The sequence below is a fragment of the Paroedura picta genome, chromosome 3 (genome assembly GCF_049243985.1).
Source record: "Paroedura picta isolate Pp20150507F chromosome 3, Ppicta_v3.0, whole genome shotgun sequence".
Classification (NCBI taxonomy): domain Eukaryota; kingdom Metazoa; phylum Chordata; class Lepidosauria; order Squamata; family Gekkonidae; genus Paroedura; species Paroedura picta.
Window position 1 is genome coordinate 127,553,803 of NC_135371.1, and position 10,764 is coordinate 127,564,566.

The following is a 10,764-nucleotide window of genomic DNA, read 5'->3' on the forward strand; positions in this document are numbered from 1 at the left end:
GCTCCCAGACGGGCTAAAGGCTGGCCGGGCACTCAACGCGAGGACCGGTTTGGCTGCTATAAGTCCCTTGCGCTTAGCGTCCTCATTCCAGGTTTGAAGTCCGGGCGCCTCTCTACAGCCTCCCTCCCCGCGTTCGTATCCGTTGGTCCCTAACTCTCCATCCTCGCCCGGACATATCTCTAGCACACCATCAGTCTATTGGATAGGAAACTAAAGTGGGAAAAGGTTTGTAAATATATTTACCAGTCTTGCAGAGAATAGAAGTAGAGGAGACAACATGGCCAGTGCATTGGGTGATCTGGATGGATTCAAACCAGATGCATGATTTGAACTTCGTGAAGCCGCTGTTTATGTTTTTGGGAGATGGGGCTGTACTGTGGACATGACTGAAACATGATGGGATTATCCATCCATGGATGACTTTAGGCAGGAAAGTCCTTCTCTTCCTCCTAGTTGGGAAGGGCAGCACTCCTGGGAATGGATTTCTGTACAGTAAAAGCTCATTAGCTCCTCTCTGTGGCAGGTCTGTACACTGCAGGTCTCTATACTGCAGTCCCCTGTGTACCTGCCCAGAAGACCACTTGATGAAACAAAAGTTATAGGTAAGTGAAACCCTGTTTTCTTGTAGGAGATGTTCCTAGAGATGTTGGATTTTCATCCATATTTAAATACATATAAATTGTTTAAGATCATAGAATCATAGAATCATAGAGTTGGAAGGGGCCATACAGGCCATCTAGTCCAACCCCCTGCTCAACGCAGGATCAGCCCTAAGCATCCTAAAGCATCCAAGAAAAGTGTGCATCCAACCTTTGATTGAAGACTGCCACCTCCTTAGGCGGCCTATTCAACTGCTGAACTACTCTGTGAAAAATTTTTTCCTGATATCTAGCCTATATCATTGTCCTTGAAGTTTAAACCGATTACTGCGTGTCCTCTCCTCTGCAGCTAACAGAAACAGCATTCTGATCTCCTCCAAGTGACAACCTTTCAAATACTTAAAGAGGGCTATCATGTCCCCTCTCAACCTCCTTTTCTCCAGGCTGAACATTCCCAAGTCCCTCAACCTATCTTCATAGGGCTTGGTCCCTTGGCCCCAGATCATCTTCGTCGCTCTCCTCTGTACCCTTTCAATTTTATCTACGTCCTTCTTGAAGTGAGGCCTCCAGAACTGTACACAGTACTCCAGGTGTGGTCTGACCAGTGCCGTATACAATGGGACTATGACATCTTGTGATTTTGATATGATGCCCCTGTTGATACAGCCCAAAATGGCATTCACCTTTTTTACCGCTGCATCACACTGCCTGCTGATGTTTAGTTTACAATCCACAAGTACCCCAAGGTCTTGTTCACACACAGTGTTACCTAGAAGCGTATCCCCCATCCAGTAGGCATGCTTTTCATTTTTCTGAGCCAGATGCAGAACGTTACACTTATCTTTATTAAATTGCATCTTGTTCTCATTTGCCCATTTTTCCATTGTGTTCAGATCTCGTTGAACTCTGTCTCTATCTTCCGGAGTATTTGCCAGTCCTCCCAATTTAGTGTCATCTGCAAACTTGATGAGTAGTCCCTCCACCCCTTCATCTAGATCATTAATAAATATATTTAAAAGTACTGGCCCAAGCCCTGAGCCCTGAGGTACCCCGCTACTCACCTCCCTCCAGTCTGATGAAACACCATTGACAACAACTCTTTGAGTGCGGTTCTCTAACCAATTCCCTATCCACTTAACTATCTGAAAATCCAGATTGCAGTCCTTCAACTTATCCATCAGAACATCATGGGGAACCTTGTCAAGAGCTTTACTAAAATCCAAGTAAATGACATCAACCGAATTTCCACGATCCAGCAAACCTGTTACTTGGTCAAAAAAGGAAACCAGGTTGGTCTGGCAGGACCTGTTGGAGACAAATCCATGCTGACTTCCTTGGATCACCAAATTGTCCTCCAGATGTTTGCAGATCGCTCCCTTTAATATCTGCTCCATTATCTTCCCCACAACAGAGGTCAGACTCACTGGTCTGTAGTTTCCCGGGTCATCCTTCCTCCCTTTTTTGAAGATCGGAATAACGTTGCAATTATGTGTTTGAAAATTGCTTGCTTAAAGCTTCCTTGGATTGCCCTTTCCATGTCCTGACGTTTGTAATTATATTTATTTAAACATTTAAATAAATATTTGAGTACTTCCCATGGTTTAAGGCATTTTACAAATTACAACTTAAGTCATGCAGAACAAAATAAATCCCAAATAACCATATTCTTTATTAAAAATGCTTGTCACATCAAGAGACAGATTGATGCCAAGCAGACTATTCTAAAGTGGGCAAACATTCTGAGGATATTACTTGGTGCCCAGGGATATGGAGTATTTGGAATGGTTTAGTTGTACCATTTTCCAACCACAGAGCATCACATGTGTTGGGAGATTGCTACATTAAATCTTTGTCAGATAATTCTATTCCCATTCTGTGGAGTTGTCAATGAAAGATACCATATATCCTTTGATTGTTGTTACATGGTGGTTTTATGAATAAAGCTGTTGCCCAAATGAATATGAATTTGGCTTCCTATCAATACAGTAAGACTCATTCATGAGTAGACACCGAATCTCTTCTTTTGGACAATGAAACTTCATTGCATGAATGACATTAGACTGAATGTGATATCCATATGTCTAACACATGCTTAAACTTCATTAGTAAATTGAGCATGTCATTGCATTCCATCCATTCTTCTATCCAGCTATTCCTTGTGGGATTCCCAGCCCTGGAACCCTTGGGCTATATAAAAGCTCCCCAGGGCTCTCTTACAGCTGCTGGCATCACTGGAGCCCACTTCCTCGGTTATTCTACAGGCCTAGTCTCTTTTTCCACAGTGGAAATGGCAAATGATAGATTGATTGACTGGCTGGCACCTTACTTCCACACCCACTTCTCTGAAGGGGCACTTCACCACTTCTGGGGTTCCTTGAAGCCTGAAGAATATTTCAGGGGTTCTTCCATAGTCAAAAGGTTGCTCTACCCTACAAAGTTGATGACTTAATGCCAGATGACTCATCTTGTGGCACAGCTGAGGGAAATTTCTGCTGAATAAGAAGTGCTAAGGAGTGATGTGACACTGAGTGACAGCCATTTCATACTATACATTTAGCACTAAGCTACCAATTTCTTGAGCATATCAAATTCATCCTGTATTCCTTTTCAATACCCGGATAAGGGATTCTGGGGGTTTCAGAATCACAATTTATGCAACATTTTAAATCTAAGCACTCTTCAGAATAGAGAAGAGATGTGTGTGTACACTCAGGTATCCATGCCTAAAAGCAAAGTCAGAATTGGCACTGCTCCAGAATATGCGCATTAGTGATTAGTGAAGCTGCATGTCATGCTAATGATAGGACTGGTTATACAGATTATGTTCAGTTGATCCACAGTATTGCACAAGCTCGGTGAACTAGATGTATGAGAAAATGTCACCTTCCTGAGATATATACATACAAATGGTTCTTCTAATGATATTAGAATAGCAGGCAATTTCAGGTACAGTCAGAAGAGGGTGCCCTTACCATGATTTAAGCCACGCAGGAAAAAAATTGCTATGCTATTGCTGATGCTATAATCGAGACAGGGGTGAGTGTTTCTGGATTGTTTGGGCTTTTCCGTTTATCGGCATTGATAAATTATCAATCACCCAGACACAACTGAAACTGATATTTGAAAAGTAAGACGGCCATCAATCACCCAGGATTTTTTTTAAAGACACTTAAGGACCTGAATCATTCAGTTATATTTTTCCAGCACTCTGAGGACCAAAACATTAAAGTCAATGGATAGATGCTACCCTTCTATAAATTAGAAAGCTATAGGAAACAGTTACTAATACAAGTTCCTTCTTCTGGTATCTGAAGCCACTGAGTTGGAATTCATGTGCATATTTGGGACTGTGAAACTTGGGCTGACCAAAGACTGGGAATGGTCAGCTTGCTAGACAAAGTAATCTTACCTCATTAGACCATTCACTTCACTATTCACCTTGGTTTATTCATTATTACTAGAAATAAAATCCATTGTGTAAAAAAAATACAATGGACTCTAGAAAACTGTTGCTGGAAAGGGCTGCCCAGAGTCCAGGTGGGACCCAACTGTGCCACTCTGCCCCTGCCTCAGCCCTTCACCTCTGCTATCGCTGCTCATCTCCAGACTATAAAGATCAGCTCCCCATAAAATGGCTGCTTTGAAGGGGGGACTCTGTGGCATTGTACCCCACTGAGATTTAGAGGTGCCAGCCAGCTAGGGGGGACGTGGGAATCCCCCAGAATTGCAGCTCATCTCCAGACATAAGCTTTCCGGTGAAGGCTTTGTTTTCATCCTTCACTGAAACCAATACTCTGAGGAGCTTCTAATGGGAAAAGTGATGGGCTACACATAAGCTTCCCCATGAGGGCAAATAATGCATCCACTGGAAAAGAACTGGGTTGTTTTTCTTTTAACTCCTCTTTGGAAAAGAAGATGAAGAACTGTTTTATTGTACCCTGCTTTTCACCACCCAAAGGAATCCCAAAGTGGCTTACAATTACCTTCCCTTCCACTCCCCACAACAGATACCATGTGAAGTAGGTGGGGCTGGGAGAGCTCTGAGAGAACTGTGACTGGCCCAAGGTCACCCAGCTGGCTGCATTTGAAGGAGGAGGGGGGGGATCAAACCAGGTTCTCCAGATGAGAGACCACTGCTCTTCACCACTATACCAAATCCCCCAGTTCAGTTTCCACAAGGTGCTGCCAAGGGCATGTCTGTTTCCAGGATTCAGGGCAGACTTGAGGTGGATTCATAAATGATGAAACTTTTAGTTAGGTCCCAAGCATAACTGGACCTCCCTGCTCACACTGCGATCTACCACCTACTGCCAATTCACTCTCGTGTGCTGGGTTTTGATAGCAGGGATTTGTGTTTTGATTAGCCCTGTATACCATCATGCACATATTTGGTGCAATATAAATAAATAAATGTTCACATCCAGTGACACAAATGTTACGAGACAATAAAATACTCTCAGGTAGAGTTAGGGCAGCATTTTTTATTATTATTATTTTACATCTGGTTCAAGCCATTACCTTCTGTTTTCCACAGACAGCGCAACGCAAACTTAAATGAGTGAGTGACGTCTAAAGATTGGAGATATTTTAAGAACCCAGGAATAAAAAACTGATGGTTTATTAAGGCCATCTGTATGAGACATTAGAAGCTGATGATGGTTCAGGGAATTATGGCAATGGTTGTGTGTGTCTGAGTTTGTATTTGTCAGGGTGTAGAACTCAGTACCAAGAGGATGTGGCTCCCCATAGGAATGTACAAATGAAGCAACCTGACCAGGGCCTAGTCTGCACACAATAGATAATGCACTTTCAATGCACTTTAGAAGTAGATTTTCCTGTTCTGGGCCCATTATGCACGGCCACCGAAACGGCGATTTTGGGTCACATGGAAAACGCGGAGGGGGAAGACGCGATGCACACCGGTTATGTACGGGGCGGGGCGCGACGGCGGCAAAACCCAGAGTAACCGATTATGCATGCGGCGATCCGGGCGCCGCTTCTGGTTGCGCCCCGGTCACCCGGAAGCTGCGCTTTCTTCCGCGTTTCACTGACGCGGCTTTTTCGGCGGCATGCACCGAAGCTGCGGCCAGTTGCAGCCGGCTCCGTGCGTTATCGGTGATTTTAGTCGCTGCCATTCCACCCCGAATGTGCGCTAAAACCCCCGTGCATAATGGGTCCTGCACAGGAAAATCCAGCTGCCAAAGCACATTGAAAGTGCATTATCCTATGTGTGCAGACTAGGTCCAGGTCAAGCTGATGGTCACCCTTCTAGCCTAGGATCCACTCCAGATGCCTTCAAGGAAGCACATTACAGCACCCAGCACTGCTGCCAATCCCGTTTTGAGATGCCCAAGGACATTCTCAGCAGCCATAGACACTCTTATTCTCCCCAAGCTGAGTGCCTCTCTTTAGTTAGCCACAGAAAAAAGGCATTTTCAAAAATGTAATCCTCACTGAACAGCGAGCCCAATGGAACTCCATTTATGAGGCTGAAATAGTGATTTAATGTGTTCTGATGCTCTTGGTTTTTTTACTTTGTTAAGTTATTGTTTGCTGTTAGTGCCTGAAATTGATTCCTCATTTGAATCGCCTTTTAATTCTTCTGTCACCATAGACATATTTATGGAAATTTTTTCATGAAAGGAAAGTGTAGTTAAATGTTGGCTAAATTAGTGTCACACGCTCCATCTCCAACCTCTTCCTTTCCTCCAGCTTTCATTCCTTTCTGTGTCAAAATATATATTTAGCACCTAAAATGCTTCTCCATGGCTGCTGTTCATTTTCTGCTATTTGTATGGAATTCCAGCTTAGTAAACTGTAAGTAACTCAGTGGTCACTTAGGATCATCACTTGATAAATAGAGAAAGATAGAGAAAGCCCCATACTGCAAAGAATGGAAGAATACAGCAGAATGCTGATTGTGGTTCAGGTTTCAATTATTAGATACAACATTTGAAAAGGTTTTTAAAAACCCACAGATAATATATAGTAGATCACAAACCAACTTGCCAGCAAGTATGCATGCCTTGCTACAATGCAAAGATGCCTCAGACCGTGGTTACTTCACTGCAAACAAGACCTGCACAAGATCACATGAGTGCAAATAGTCACTGCGGATGTTAGAAGCAAAAACATGGATTGTCTGGGCATTGAAATACTCACATGTGCACAAAATGTACACACAGACTTGCTGTTCGACGAGCAACAAATCACTCTTCCTTCCCATCTTCAAGCATATAAAGAAATGTTCAGCCAGTCACAAGTGCAACTGTTCAGCAACAGGGGCTCCAGGATTTAAACGTTTCTCTTGCCTTCAGTGTGCAGGGAGGATGCCTTGCCATGTTGTCATAAATAGTTGTCCGTGTAACATTCCCCTTTCCTAACCTGGATCTATAACTAGGATGTAACTTAGCTATTCACATTCCTTTCAATCTCTACATTAACACAAGGTACCATTATGGAAAACATGACAAATTGAAGATTCTCTCACTTTTCTCAGGCATTCAAGGTGCCTCAATTCTTGGGTTGCAACTCAAAACTGAATGCATGAAATGGCCAATATTTGTGCCTTCCCCCCTCTCCCCCTCCAGCAGAAATTACAGAGTCATGACAAAATATTAAGCTTTTTTCCCCCCTAAAGGCTCCTGACCCCCCCAACAATGACAGAATACCACAACACTGATACAAGGGATGCCACCCAGTCTCTGTCCTCAGCCCATCAGGGTTGCCAAGAAGTCTTGCAGTTACCGTCCTTGCACGGTTCAACAGATGATGCAGCTGTTGGCTTTGTTCATGGGGGGCCTCAGTGGTGGCTCCTTGGGCAAAGTCTGTCTCCTCCTGAGCAGGGCAGGGCTCAGGCGGCTGGGCAAGTTGGCTTGCCGGAGCAGCTCTTTGAAGATCTCCACCACGTTCTCGTTCTCTTTAGCCGATGCTTCCAGGAAACTGCTGTTCCAGTCGAGCTCCACCAAGGAAAGAGCCTCCTCGGGTAAGACCTGCCTAAGCCGCCCTGCCTCTGCCTTATTGCCCACCACCACGATGGGAGGGAACTTGTCCTCTTTCAGCTCAAGGATCTCATCGTGCAACATCTTTACGTATTCAAAGGATTCGGCATCATCCACAGCATAGATCAATGCAAAGGCATCGCTGTTCTGGATGGAAAGCTTACGCATTGCTGGGAAGGAGTAACTTCCACTGGTATCCAGGACCTCCACTTGGATGGTAGCTCCACTCACCTCATACTCCTTGGTGTGCAACTCTTCCACCGTCCGCTGGTGCTTTGGCTCAAAGGTATCCAGCAGGAAGCGATGGATCAGGGCTGTCTTGCCCACTCCAGCAGCACCCAAGAAGACTAGACGCACCTGGCTCTTCTCCTTCACTGTCAAAGACATGGTTCTGTCTGTTTGCACCTGTGCAGCAAGCAGGTGATGGCAGGAGATTCAAGTCCCAAATACCTGCAGTGAGTGCGCGTACCTGGCCTTAATCTTCAGTGGCCGAGAAGCATCTATTTCCCCTGTACTTTTCCAAGTTCACCTCCCCTCTTGTTCTCCAACTTCTCTCTGCTGAACTGCTGCTCTGCACACTGTCGCTTGACTTGTCTTCCCATTTATTTATGCGGTCTCTCTCTCTCTTGCTCTCTCTCACACACACACACACACACAAAATGAGTTTCGACTGCCTCCTCCAGACTCTGGGGAATATTGGAGGGGGGTGCGGGAAGTGCAGGAGACAGATGGATACTCTGGGCCAATCAGCTGAGCCCTGTCCTTGAAATCCATCCCCAGTCCCTGAAGAGAGAGAGACTCACTAGCACAAATCACACACACAGCTCACACCAAGGCTGCTTGCTCAAGGCAAGCCCCAGCCTTTTGCCCTCCAGAGAGATTAACTTGCATTAGCTGGAAACAGCCTGTTGTCCTTTGCATTTCCTGGGAACGGTCAATGCATTCAATGCCCTTTTTTGCTCCTTTTTGTTGGCAAATTGTACAGTGAAACAAAAAAAGCTTTAATGAATAACAACAGCAAAAGCTGCTGGTTCTCCAAAATGAACGTTTGTGGGCATTCATAGTTTGCAATTTTGCTACTAGGTGCTGCAGGCAAATAAGAAAAAGAGATCATATCAGCATCATGCAGTGCCTGCCATCTAGCAAAGCAAACCTTCCACAGGGCTGCCAGCTGCAGGGTGGGAAATCCCTGGAGAGTTAGGGGTAGAGCCAGGGGGGGATGGAATGTGGGGAGGAGAGGGAACTTAGTTGGGGAATAATGCCATAGAGCTTACTCTCCACAGCTGCCACTTTCTTCAGGGGAACTGAACTTTGTATCCTGGAGATTAATTGTAAACCTGGGAGTTCTCCAGTCCCTACCTGGAGGCTGGCAACACTCCTTCCTTGAGACATCCTGCTTCTATCATTTCTTTTTGTAAGTCACATTCAGCATTCTTAATAATTTTGTCACTTAAATTGGCTTATTTTTTATTTCTATTTCCAATAACTGAATCAGTTAGCTGGGAAATGATTAATAGAATTTAGGAAATTGGGATCACTGATCTCCCAGCGACCTTCCAGCTAGAGCTTCTCCTAGAAGTGACAAGAAGTGTGTTGGCCACAGGGTCTCCTGTCACAAAATCCTAAGAACCTGGAAGAGGTAACAGGAGTTGAAAGACGGGACAAGTTGTACTGCAGTCTTATGAGTCTTTTAAGATTTCTCTTAATAATGACTGATAAACAAATAACATTCCACAAACATCTGCCAGGGAAAGCGAGACAAGGAAGGTGCTGCAGTCACTTCTCCCACACACCCCTCTAAAACAGTCCTTGTTGTTTGTTGTGTACGCAGCAAAACGGACCCACAGAGCAGGAACCATGATTCAAACAGCGGGGACTTGTAATTGGATTGGTCAGCACACAGGATCCATTCTGCTACAGGATCATTTAAATGTTCCAATCAGATTAAACCTGGGGGATTCACACAGGGCCTATCACAGGCTTGGGTGGGAACCCTGAACTGTATATAAATCTGGGTGGTGGGCTGTTGAGTTCAGTTCTCTGTTGTGATCTTAAATAAAGAGCTGATGTTTCACTCCACGGCGAATCCGCGACTTATTGAACCCACTAATCAATATCTGTCTTAGCCTATATGATGGATTTGGTGGCAGTTCAAAAGGTATGTCAGGCTGAATTAATAGGACACATGAGGGAATTGCGTGGGATCAGAAAGGAGGAGAGAGGAGGTTTGGGCTGATATTGTAATGCCACGGTATACATCTATGCTGCAGCTTCATTTAGAGCCAGTTTGGTGTAGCGGTTAGGAGTGCGGACTTCTAATCTGGCAAGCCGGGTTCGATTCTGCGCTCCCCCACATGCAGGCAGCTGGGTGACCTTGGGCTCGCCATGGCACTGATAAGACTGTTCTGACCGGGCAGTGATATCAGTGCTCTCTCAGCCCCACCCACCCCACAGGGTGTCTGTTGTGGGGAGAGGAATGGGAAGGCGACTGTAAGCCGCTTTGAGCCTCCTTCGGGTAGGGAAAAGTGGCATATAAGAACCAACTCTCCTTCTCCTTCTCCTTCTCTTTCTCCTTCTCCTTCTCCTCCTCCTCCTCCTCCTCCTCCTCCTCATCCTTCTTCTTCTTCTTAGAATGCAGTGCACAGTTCTGGACACCATATTTCAAAAAGGATAGTGCAGAATAAGGGGGGATCTTTATAGGAGCATTACAATATTGGCTGTTTTATTCTTAATCCCTTTCCTAATAATCCCTAACATTTGCCTTTTTTCACTGCTGCAGTTGATGTTTTCATTGGATTATCCACTACAACCCCGAGATCTTTTTCCCTCTAAGATTCACCAAGTTCAAACCACATTAGCCTATACTTGAAGCTGGGATTTTTGTGCAGCACTCTACACTTAACAATATTGAATTTCATTTGCCATATTGTTGCCCACTCACCGATATCAATGTGTTACTATGATACACAAAATACGCATTTTGTCAGAACTCTATGGTTAAATCATAGGATTTTGACTGCATGCTAGAGTCTTGCTAACAACAAACTGGTGTCATTTCAGGTCATGTAATGATAACACTGATGAAAACCCCTCCCCCTTCTGCCAGCTACCTCTCTTGCACTGGCAACCCAATGAAATAAAGACAACTTCTTATCTTTAACCCG

The 10,764-nt window shown here is 44.7% G+C and overlaps 1 pseudogene; it reads right to left on the bottom strand.

Annotated features, from left to right (window-relative positions):
• Positions 1-5,060: 5,060 nt before the first annotated feature.
• On the bottom strand, positions 5,061-8,303 carry LOC143832768 (GTP-binding protein Rhes pseudogene; annotated as a pseudogene).
• Between the last annotated feature and the right edge of the window lie 2,461 nt (positions 8,304-10,764).